The sequence below is a fragment of the Aythya ferina genome (assembly GCF_964211825.1).
Source record: "Aythya ferina genome assembly, chromosome: 2".
NCBI classification, from domain to species: Eukaryota; Metazoa; Chordata; class Aves; order Anseriformes; family Anatidae; genus Aythya; species Aythya ferina.
Window position 1 is genome coordinate 123,199,269 of NC_140297.1, and position 12,948 is coordinate 123,212,216.

The window sequence follows — 12,948 nt, forward strand, 5'->3', positions numbered from 1 at the left end:
TGGCACAGTGTTACTCGGCTCCTCTTTCATTGATGAGCCAGATGAAAGAGGGGTTGTCACAGCAGCCACAGCCAGTGTGGCATTGCCCACCTACGTCTTTTGTCATAGACCATGAAAAGAATACGTTATAGGAGTCAATAGTTGTTGCAGGGTAACAGTTGTCCTACAGCAGCCTGTTTGGAAAGCCCAGGCTGGAGGATCACCTCCCCCCTGCCCCAACTTTATCCACTGGGAAGTTTCTGTCGAGGTGTCAGGGGAAGCCACAAGCAGTGTTAGAAAATGGATGAGAGACCTCACTTAAGCTTCAGCAGTGAGTTGAATGAGACTACAGAGCCTGATCCGTGCCTCTCTGAAAGTCAAATATGTGTACTCCATAGATCACGTGTCATTGCAAAAGAGAATACACCTGTCCAAGGCAAGAATAGAGCATTTTGTCTTTCAAAAATCCTGTTAGTTTTACTTCTGCAATTGTTTCCTTTCCTGTCACATACTTTTTACTGAACTAGCATATCTGCCCTCCTAGTAATAATTCCCAGAGGGTATTCAACAACCTTGTGATGTCTGAGTTCTTAGCTTGAACTATCCTAGACCTTTTAGGAATTTACTCCTATGGCAGTTAAAAGTGGCCAAAGGAGTCTTTACAATAATTCTTTACAAGCATAGAGAAAACCATACTTTGAGAAAACTGTCTCAAATTAGCATTCTTGGCAGCTTGGCTGTTATTAATAGTGTATTACCTTTTCCACAATCATCTATGTGAATTCTGTTTGAATTCACATATAGGAATATAAATCTGCTTTTTCCCCTAATGGAGAACTAAATATGATCTGTGTGGATATATTTTTAGGTTTGCACTCCAGATTCATTCACTGTTCCTTTTAGTTGAAACATTAAAAAATGAGGATATAAGAGCACACATGTTTTCTGTGGTCTGTCAAGAACAGTGTCACTTAGTGTTAGATATGTTTTTTTCTGAATCATTTTTGTTTTATCTATGTTAGAAAAATCCCACTGGAATTTGCATGGAGTTTCTCTGCATTCTGGTACTGGTGGACATACATTCTCTCTATGACTTTCTACAACTAGATTCTCTCTACAACTACGTCAAAGGACATTCTACTGGGGTGGGGCATCATCCCTTCTCCCAGGCAACATGTAATAGAAGAGGAAGTGGTCTGAAGTTCTGCCAGGGGAGGTGTAAGTTGGGTATAGGGAACAGTTTCTTCACTGAACAGGTTGTGAGGCATTGGAACAGGTTGCCCAGGGAAGTAGGTGAGTCACCTTCCCTGGAGGTATTGAAAAGACATGTAGATGTGGTGTTTAGGGACATGGTTTAGTGGTAGTGCTAGGTTAACGGTTGGACTTGATGATCTTAGAAATATTTTCCAACGTAAATGATTCTATGATTCTATTATATGTGTAATGATAGCATTAAATAGTTATCTCAGCCTAGAAAAATGACAAAGATTTACAAAGGATGAGAATCCCTTTAATGATATTTCATTTTCCACTTAGAATTGCTTCAACTCTTGGTCTCTGGTATTTTTTCCAGCTTTAATTTCTGTATAGGTAATGCCACTGGGAACTATTGGTTAGTCAAGAAAATCAGAATGCCTTATCTGTGACATTGAAGGTGACTTTTTTTTTTAAAAAAAAGGTGACAAACTATCTGGCAATCACAGTAAATCTATGTTAGCTGAATTAGAAAATGGTTTTCAATACCAAGAACTTGGCAGGCGTTTGACCCAAATTATTTCAGTGCAACCTTGGTGATAGGAATCAAAACCATATTAATCCAGGGGAGGGCTAAATTATTTGTTATGGACAGTTTTATGTAGAGTTTTTTCTTTTAATGAACAGTTTGCCAGCAGATCAAGAACAGCTTATCCATTATATTTACACTTCAGATCTCTTTTATGTGTACTCAGTTCCTTTCAGTTTCCATGTATAGACTTCTGCTTTTGATGAGAGTTCATTTTTTCAATTTGTTGCACAGCACCTGGTATAGTTTCCCTTCCCTGCTTAGATGACTTCTGATTTAAGAAGAGTAAGAAGAAATCATCAATCCTTCCTTTTCCTAGGGAAGTTACTGAAGAGCAGACCTGCGGTGTTGACCTTTTCTGCAGAAGACAGCATTGATTCTTCACTTCAGGGTTGCCATCTAAACTCTGCTGAGGAGACTTCATTTTTATGGACTTTGTTATTAACGCTCATCAAATTTTTGGTGTAACCAGTTAATGTTTAAGATGCTCAGCATGAGGAGATAGATGCTTGAAACCTTCAGGACTGAGTTATTCCTGTAATCCTAGGTTCAGATACCTGTTTGGCCATGAGTGAGAATGAGATATTTAACATTTATCGGCTATTCAGCAGATGCTATAGTCAGCTTTCTTTTGTGACATTAACACGAGGTATTTGTGTTTGTATTTGCATGTGTAGTGCCATCTGTGAATGGTGAGCATGATCATTTCTCATTGTCTATGTTGCTTGATTGTCTGAGCAGCAGGGCTTTTCCCAGGACTTTTCAGGTAACTCTTCTGTATTCCCTGATTGGCATATATGATAAATTCAGTAATTAAACTATATGGCATTGTCTGTGGGATCACTTATTTTCATCTGTGCCATTTGTTTATTTATGGCAAGAGAACTGCTGAGTGTTCGGTAAGGTGATAGTTATGTATCTGCCTATGAAGTTTACCAGATTTCCAGCCTTTTGCTGCCATCATTACTCACTCACTCAAATCACCGGTCCACCACATTCTAGAAGCAGAAAATGCACTTTGCACTTCCAAATGAGACTCTTTTTGCTAAAAATGTCTCAGTTTCATTACTTACTGTTCTCCTTTCTGCCCTTTTGTTGAAGTGGTATTTATATATTTTATATAAGAAAGCTAGTGATTTTCAAAACTTCCTAGCTTTTTATCACCATCACTTCCAAACACAAATAGGCCAGTCAGTTTAGGATAGTCACAGATTACTTGAATTACAAGTATAAGAAAAGTCAGGAGAGTAATTTTTCATCTTCATTCTCCAGTGCTACCCTCACAAAGCCAAAGGCAGCCTATAGGATGTCCTAAAACAGTAAGCAGTGTCACAGTATATGCCTCATTAGTCAATTTGTTAGAGATTGATAATTCTGTTCTAGCCCTACAACCAGTACAAAATTCACCTAATTAAAAAAAAAAAAAAAAAAAAGAAAAAAAAAAGTTGTTATTATTCGTGTCTCCTTCACATCTGAAGGATATGCTTAAAAGTAAACTTTTAACTTTAAAAGAGTAAAAAAGAAACCTGCTTAAAAGTACCGCAGGTAGAGTAGCCAAGTTACTCTACATCAAAAAAAATAATAAAAAAGTGCAGTGAAGTTGAAGATGAATCTTTTGTTTATTTATTTATTTTTATTTATACTTTTTTTTTTTTAAATTTACATTTTTGGAAACAAACACTCAGACTTGGAAGAAATTGTCCTTTAAGGTAGAAGTAGATACATCCCATTTCAAAACTGAGATGTTGCTTTCGATGATATTAGCATTTCTTTTATTAACTGTTGTTCTTCAGATCTGGGCTTGCTCATCTGCTTTCACATCTTCTATGTAGTGCCTTTTTTGTGATTCCAGCTCTTCCTGAATCTGTGTACATGGTGTCATCGCACACTGGTTGCAAAATAGCTGTAGTTTCAGCTGCTCATGCTGAAGTTTAGGACTTTCTTGCCGTCTTTTGTTCCAGTTGTCGAGAGTCAATAGGATGCGAAAATACATGAAGAATTATCTGATGAGGTTACCTCTTTCATATTTCTGTCATGACCCTTGTCTATCGCAAAGCAAGGGGATTTGATCAGAATTGTGGAAGTGCTGTGCAGCAGCAGAACCACCAACAGAGGTGCAGAGTCCCCGATCACCCTCCTTACTGCAAGAGCCACCTTGCAAAGCAGCTCTGTCACTGCTTTCTTGTGTTCCTTGTGTTGAAGTCCATCAGGAGTGTGGCGTTTGGAGCTTGGACTGTACTGCTCAACAGCAGTTTAAAAATGATGGTGACTCTCGCTTCTTATGAGTAAAGGCATAACAGGAGAGGGGTTATGGGAATCTGATCCAAATTACAAATGCAAAGGGAAGATACATTAAGGATGACCCCAATTATAATCAAAACTCCATAATTTGCACTTGCTGTGCTGAGGTTTGCTGTTAGCATTTATGCCGAAAGAGATTATATTTATTTGGAAATACCACAGATGTGTGTGGTTGTGATGGAAGAGAAGTACATGAAGCGGATACAACAAAAGTGCATGGATGTACAATTTGTAGCCTAGCCATTCCCAATTGGTCTAAATGGAAGATTATAGTGCAAAATAACTTCCAAGCTTAGGTGAACCATAACACATACTCTAATGTTAATATCACTCTGAACTTTCTAATGTTCACAAAGCGTATTGTTGGAACTAATTAACATGCTGCTTTTTTTTCTTTTTCTTTTTTTTTTTCTTTTTAATACTCCAAAGACCTGAAGTTAGTAGTTTGATAATTAGACTGTTTCATATTTAGACAAAAATTGGAGATGATTAGAAATGCTGAGGCACCATGCAGGTCAATTGTGCATCATTATTTGAGCTATTTAATGCATTTTAATGGTAGCTGATAAGATGCAAAATGCTTTGTAAGCCAAAAGTAGAGGTTCTTTTCCATTATACATTAAATCTATAGGCATAAATAGATTTATGTTCTTCTACTTCAGTTAAAAGGAGCTGAAATCCTCCATATGGTGCTAAAATGTGTAAGCATGTGAGACATTACTTTTGGTAGTAGCATCTCCTCACATCTAGGTACATTAGGCTTTTTGGTAATTAATTGTCTTTTTGTACTTTGCCATAGGGTGAAAAAGAAAAGTGATTTTAACAATGCATTCATGTGAAGTGTACATCTTAGTGTTGTACTGCATGGACCTGCCTCTGGCAATAGTAACAAAGGCAAGAAAGTTACAGAAATTTCAAAATTTAGCAACAAAAAATTCAGAACAATTTGTGTGCTGTCTGTATCAGGCTTGAGTTTTTGGAACTTTGGACACTTATCCCCTGCAAATCAAACCTTGCCAGTATCTCAGATCAGGAAATCCTTAGAAATACGAGTTATAAGAATAGCCTGGCATTTTGGAAAAAGTCGAGAAAGGGTTTTTCCGCAAACACCTCCAATAAATCCACCTGGCAACAGTCTCTAGTAAATTTTCCTGACTATTAACATGTCTCCAGTGGTGCTTAAAATTTGCATATTTTTTAAAGGGCTATTTTGAAACTCACTATGGGAAGGGGAAAGGATGACAAATTCTCTTTTGTGGCAATGTTTTTTTTTGCGATTTTTGAGAAGAAATGGAAACTGACACTCACCTGTTGTGAAAATAGCAGCTTGCTGAGAAGAGAGGGTCCTTCAGCCCTAGGGATATCATGATGCAGAGGAAAAGAAGAATTGCTTCCAATGTCAAACTGTTCAGTATTTAGAAGCAGGTCCCCTCTGGGTATTTTTTTAATTTCAGTTGCTGCAAATTCCCACACTAGGGAAATAGGCCATGCATAAGCTGTCTTTGTCTACAATATTTTCTTCCAAGGGCCATTGCTTTTACAGGTTAGTGATAGGTATGACATGAAAGGAATGAAAAAGTGTGGTCCCTATTTGAGTATCTGTTACACTTGTAGAGTGTACTTAACAGAAAAGTTAAGTGTTTTTTGGACCTATGCTATAAGACTTGTGTGCTTTGTTTGTTAGGGTCTAGTTTCCAGACTCTGCAGTGATCTGTGCATTGGTTGGCATCATGGTTAAAGGATTCCAAGAAGATTCACTGTTAACTACTGTTACCTTAACCTTAAACTTAACAGGTTCATTCAACTGTGAAGGCAGTAAAAAAATTCTCACTTGTATCATTGAGAGTTTCATGCAAGAGAGAAGTTGTTCCCCTCTTTCTCTGCACAGGGCAAATTAGAATACCAGCTACCAGAATGTCCATGAAAACAGAAACAAGAAGAATTTAAATATTGTCCTTTCTGCTCCTTTACATGATGGAAAACATTATTTGCACTAGTACTACACAGCTGCATATGCATTGTGGTTGAATGAAAGGATTTGTAATGGGAAAACAATTGACAGATATGTCTTGAGGGAAGAGGGGAAGTCAGTGAAGCTAATGCAAACCCTTCTCTTACCAAGTGGAACCAGTTTTCATTGTATAATTGTTAACCTTTTCAATGGTATGCAGCTGAGAACAAGCTGTCAGTTGAGAACAAGCTATCAGTGGGAATGGGGTGATAAGTAACTATTGAGTTAATAGGGGAAAATGACTGTAGGTGTCCCAAAATGTTGTTGGTTGAATGTGTGGTACATGTGGTTATCCACAACTGGGAGAAAGAGGAAAACTGCTTTCAGGACAAACAAGAACAGAAAAGTCTTATCTTCAGGAGCTGAAAGGTAGCCTGCTTTCACAGGTTGGTGTCATATGTAAAACCAGGATGGAGTAAAGAGTCAAATGTCATGCAAACATTTCAGTTCAGATTTCAGTTCTGCTGTCTTATACTACTTACAACAACTACTAAAAAGAATAAAAAATTGGAAGAGCATTTGCCATTAGATATTTTTTGAAAAAAAAATATTTTGAAATATATTTTTGGCTCTTATTGAAATGGAAGGCTTTGCTGTTGTTGTAAATGAAAACAAAAATTCTTAAAAGATTTCACCTTTATCCTCCTGTTTATATCTGTGAAGAAGGGGAAGAATATGGAGCTAATCTGGATGTTGTAACTTTTTTTCTTCTCTTTTTCCAGTTTCATATTTTCCTTACGTTTCTCAGCTTTTTTTTTTTTTTTTTTTTTTTCTTTTTTTTTTTTTTTACATTTCACTTATTCAGGTATTAATTTAATTATCAGCTTTTGGTGATACAATTTGATTGCCCTCCTGGTCAGCCTAGACCACCATGCTTAGGTTCGTACTAAGTACTTTACAATTCATGGAACAAAATATCCTTATCTGTGATTTTTAAAAAATATTTTCATTGAGATATCTGTTGTTGAAGTTATTTGTTCAAAAACTTTTAGGAGCATCTGAAGGTCACTGGCAGCATGGAAAGAGGTTGTGCAGACACTGCAGAAATTTGGCAGTGCTTATGAATTTATATCTATCTGTATTCTTTATCTATATCTGTGTTTGTATCTGTCAATAAGTATTTCCATTTTGACTGTAAAATATTAAATCAAATGCACAGGTTCTATTTGGTCAGTAAGGGATGATACAGTATTTGACATTGCCGGTTATGCTGATAATAATTCTCTTATACAGAGAACCCAACAGAAGTTGCCAGTACTCACAAGTCTTTGAGTTTTGGCCAGTCTAATCAGCATACATGATTTAAAATAATGATGGGAACTTTGTTTTACCTGCTGTTGGTTTAACCCAGCCAGCAGCTAAACACCACACAGCCGTTCGCTCACCCTCCCCCCTCCCTCACTGGGATGGGGGAGAGAAACAGGAAAGTGAAGCCTGTGAGTTGAGATAAAGACAGTTTATTAAGACAGAAAAATAATAATAACAATAATAATAACAATAATGATGATAATAGTACTAAGACTAATAATGTGTATGAAACAAGTGATGCACAATACAATTGCTCATCACCCACTGACCGATGCCCAGCCTAACCCCGAGCAGTCTGGCCCTCCTTGCCCTTGCTAGCCATCCTTATATATTGTTTAGCATGATGTCAGATGGTATGGAATACCCCTTTGGCTAGTTTGGGTCAGCTGTTCTGGGTCTGTCACCTCCCAGGTCTTGCTTCACCCCCAGCCTGCCCACTGGCAGGACAGAGTGAGAAGCTGAAATGTCCTTGGCTTGGTGTAATCACTGCTCTGCAACAATTAAAATATCAGCATGGTATCCGCACTCTTCTCATCCTAAGCCAAAACATAGCATTCTACCAGCTACTAGGAAGAAAATTAACCCTGTTCTAACTGAAACCAGGACAGCTGTCTGGTTTAAAGGGCTTAAGATCACAGTTATGCAACAATCTTTACAAGGAGACAGGGAGCTCACTGTACAGTTGCGCCTTAAATTTTTAATCCTAGTGTTGGATTAATGTAAAAGGAGAAAAAATAGGAATATTCTAATCTTAACAGTATTGTTTGCAACGTTTTTTATTCTTTTAATATATCTACATGTTTGAATTTGCAAATTTAGGAGAAAATCACAAATCTCATTCGTTTTTTTAAAATTCTCTATAGCTTATCTCAGTCCACCCATAGTATTTTTGTGTCCTCACAGATGCACAGATGTACATAATTCTCACGAAATCTAGTATCATGAAGTGTTTAACTGTTTCAGTACAATAATGAGAGTCTGATCAGATCATGAAAAGATATTAGCTCTTCTTTCAAAGACAAAGGCAGAAAGTTGACCTATGTACTTCATTAGACCTTCTGGAGGAGAGTAGAAAGTGACAGAAAAGTAATAGTTTTCCAAATGGTTGCTCTGGGAATATTGAGAGCCACCAACAAGAATGCAAACAGCTGTGAGTTCAATTTACACCGCTCAGTTTCCAGTCATTAATATGCTTTAGTGTGCAACAGTAGGACATATAAGGACAAATATTCTTGTTACTATGGTGTTTATAGGAGTATATTAGTTATAAAGGTCTAAGCTGTTTTTTGGAAAATGTTCTAGGAACATTTGGAAAAAAAGTTCTAGGTCTGAGGTTTCACTGGGAGCTTTGAATATTCATGACATGGCTGCTGTACTCCTTTTTTATTCTTAACTTTTGTTTTAATGGTCTATAACGGATCCAAGCATGGAGTCAAATCCCTAAAAAGAGAAGAAATACATTAGGGAGAGAATATCCTCTGCTTCTGTGCTGCATGGATTTCGCAGGTAACTTAGCTCCACAGAAAAGGTTACTGTACAGGAAGCAGCCGTGACTTTTACTTTTCACCATTCCCAATTCTTTACTGCTTGCACACACAAACTAAAGATGACTCCTCTGTCTAAATAGAAAGAAACACATTCATTGAATCTGTCATTCCCGATACATTCAGTGGTGTGTTTAATCAGGTTCTAACTTCTATCTTGCTTTTTTTCAGCCCAATTGAAGCAGCAAAAAGCATTCAGTGATGTACATAACAATGTAGAATTGATGCCTGCTGGATTGGTGTCTCACCTTCATTCTTCTCAGTTTGACAGTTTATTGTACTGCTTGCCTCATTCCCTCCCATGTGTATATTCCTACTATGTTCTGACACCCTTCCTACACCCTTCCAATATAAAACCAGAAGACCAGCATGTATACTGAATATGTAAATGAGTTAATAATTTCTATATATGTTGCTTTTTATTCACATTAAGTGAGGGCATTAAAACAAATTAGAACATTACTTAATGTGGTGTAAAATGATTACCATATGAGAAGCCAATTAACAAGATTAAATTTGCAATAATGCCTTAAAGGTGAAATGCAAGAGCTTTTAATAATAATAATAAGAAAAGAAAATCCTTTCTTGTCCCCAAATCATTTTCAGAGTATGCAAACAACCATGAGAAGTGCATTTTACTGAAGATCACTTCATTTGTTACTGCTTCATTAAGGCCGAATCATGTGCCCATCCTCACTAGAAGCTTATGCAAGGTAGACAACACCAGGAGGGCAGATGCAGGAGAGTGCACTATCAGTGACTGGACTCTGCAAAGCCCAACTCTAAACTTACCTCATGTATTTAAACACTAGAAATGACCTCCTTTTCCTTATCCTACATCTTGTGCTAAAGGACATTTTTGACTCTAGAATGGGACTGAGGAATCAAAATCCAAGTACGCGCAAAGAACAGATGGTAAAAGGCACAGTTCTTCCAGGAGCTGTGACAGTCAGCCTGATACTCTTAGTATCTGTGATGGGGATTGAAATGCAGGCACTTGCCATCAATGATTGCTGAGCATCTGTAAGAAGTTGAATTTCTGGTAATCCGCCTAGCAAACCTTAAATTGTGCCACCAGCGGTGTTTTCCTTATTTATGCGTTCACAGCTTTATTTTAAATACAGCTCATATCATAGTTCCACAGGTTGTTTTCACAGCCTTGTCTGCTGAAAAATGCTGCCTAGAAGCTTGAATTAAATCTAGTCTGAACAATCTGGCAGTGTATATCTAAACAACATGTACAATGTACCAGACATTCACGCATGATTTCACTGACATTATTTTAACTTATCTTTTGGATGAGTACGAAGTTTGTTTTCTGAAATACTAAGGGTGCTTAATACTTTCTACATTGTGACCTTAAAATTTGTCCTCTTATATTTGAGCACTGATGCCTTTGGAAGAGAGAGGCATTGTGCTGCTTGGGTGCATTTACAAGGAAGATCCTGGGTGCGGGCTCAGGCTCTGAGTGGTCTTCCCTTGCCACAGCGGGAGGCTTGTGACCCTGCCTGGTTTATAATGGTATTTACAAGAAGTACACTTAGGAAAAAGACTACATAGAGAATTCATTATTTTCATTTTGTCTTGACCCCTGTGGTATTTAATGTGACCTCAGTAGAAACCATTCCCGAGTCATTTGGTAGTTGTTTTTTTATTTTCAATAGATGTGACTATTTGTTTTCCCAAAGGCTCTGGGCTTTTAATGCTGTAATGGTGTCCTAGCCACAAAATGTCCTGCATACAGAAGCCACAGGATTTCCATGAGTGAATCTCTTTTTCTAAGTCCACTACGTTTGACTAAATCACAGCATGTTGCTTATCATTTTTTGAGGGTCTGTAAAGATAAGGGCTTTGTTCTGCGGTGCCTTGTTCCTGTATATGTATAAAGTCCTTTGTTCCTGTGTATGTTCTTTATACCAATGTGCATGCAAGTTTTTGTTGAGACTTCAGTATTGTTGCTGTTCAAATGCAGGCTTCTGCTGCTCAGTAAAGATTTTTTTTTTTTCTTTGCAAATAATTTCAAGCCATAAAGACAGTCTGTCTGATTAAAAGTGCACTTAAAACAGAAATTTCTTTCCCTTGTACAGAATAATTTTAACAAACATTTATTGTATAATTGAGGTACAGAGAAATGAATCAGCCAACACATGTGCTAATATTTTGTTTGTTCAGCATTAGTGTTTATTACAATCACAACTCCAACGTATGCCAGAAGTTATACAGAGAGAGCTTAAAACCTAAATAGATCATGTACAATTGATCAGACATAGATCCCAACAAATTGAAAATAAATCAACAGTAAACTTTAGCTTGTGTTTCATTGGACCCAGAAATGAGAGGCACCTTCTGGCACTCTGTCCAAGCTTCAGTGAAGGGACACAGCTAAGGTATAGTCGTAGCAGATGTGTGCCTGTGTTTAGGGGAATAACTGTGCAAAGAGTCTCCTACAAAACTGATAGATTTCTTTTGTACTGATAATAACTTTCTTAACATCTGGCATTACTGCCTTGCCTTTGCAAATGAGGTTGCAAATTAAAAATGTATTACCTAGATTGGCAAGAAAAGTGCTTCCTGATCATAAGACTTGTAGCCAATAACATATGATCACTAGGCCTCTTCGACCTGTACAGGAAATTAACATAATCTTCCCCGCTAGGAAAATAGTTTGGACTGTGAGGCACTAGCTGTGCATACTTACTTATTTAATATCTGATATTTTTTATTTTCTCCCCCACTGTGGCAGTATCAGGCTGTAAAGGTGCGTGCTTGTAAACCTATTTGCAGACATTATTGTACGTGTTATGTGGAATGCACTATTTGATGTACTACGTTTCTCTTTCCAGATGTCTTTGTCTGAAGGATTTGATTGAATGAGTTGTCATATCAGGAAACGCAGCAAGTCAATTTGTTATACGGATATTTCTGTAAAATACATGAGGACTGAGCCAAGAGCTGCTGTGTTCCAAGAGCTGTTTCAACAGTCCTGTCTGATAAATCAGATTGAATTGCAGTCAGTAAGTGCTGTAGCTTGAATTTCCTTCCACCCTGACTTTAGCTCAGCTATGATGGCAGAGGTATACAAAATCTAATCACAAACAGCTTGTCTTGAAGGAAGAGAGAAGTAGGAGAAAGTAAAGAGGAAAGAGCCAGAGGAAGAGGAGGATATGGTAATTATCAGCTATGCACCCTTCGATCCTATATCAGGGTGTATTTGGACGAAGTCTTAAGTAAACTGCTCCCTGAGCAGTAGGAGTGATTCAAATGTCACCTCTACAAAATTATGAATTGAAACAGCAATGCCTGTTGAAATATGCGTAACTATTGCTACACATCTGGCAGTTTTGTTCCTTTCCACTGTAAAGAGCACAGTATCTGAAGAGACTACAGGTAGAAGGAGCAGGTCAGTGTACTATGTTAGTTTTAAAAAAAAAAGATCAAGCTGTATCTTGTATGGATGCCACTAAATGGACTTTGCATATACTGTTATTAGTACATACTGTAAGGGACCGCTGTGCAGAACACTACTGAAAGTTGTGCAGTTGCTTTATTCCATCTCCATCTTTGTGGATCAGCATCTGATGGATAAAATGTGTCAATTTGCAGGGTCCTGCACAATGGGCCATTTTCAAATTTGCTGACCTGAGAAGAAGCCAGTGAGTCTAGGCCTAGAAATAGGAAGCAAAGCAATTTACAGACTGAGAAGTCTGAAACTTCTGTCTGGGAAGTTGACCCTTTCTGGTCCTTACTTGTTCTTGGAATCAGAAACTCCAGCTTTTGCAAGAAGTTTCTAGTCCTGGGTAACCCCAAATTAACATTTTGCCTGCAACAGAGTATGGAGTCACTTTAGAACAAAAGTGCTTCAGCTTGTCCAGTTTTGTGTGGTAATTTTATATATATATATATATGTATATATATATAATGTATATGTAGGTAATTTTAATGGTGCATTTCTAAGGTCAACAAGTTCTTTAACTGAATACCATATTTCTGTTTTCTGCTATTAAGCACTTTATGGCCTTAGA

At 37.5% G+C, this 12,948-nt stretch overlaps 1 protein-coding gene across 5 annotated transcripts in view; it reads left to right on the forward strand.

The window, feature by feature from the left end:
* The window catches only part of NKAIN3 (sodium/potassium transporting ATPase interacting 3), a gene marked incomplete at its 3' end in the record, with an annotated part of 379,768 nt that overhangs the window by 55,989 nt on the left and 310,831 nt on the right, over positions 1–12,948 (forward strand). The gene's annotated exons all lie outside the window — the stretch shown is intronic.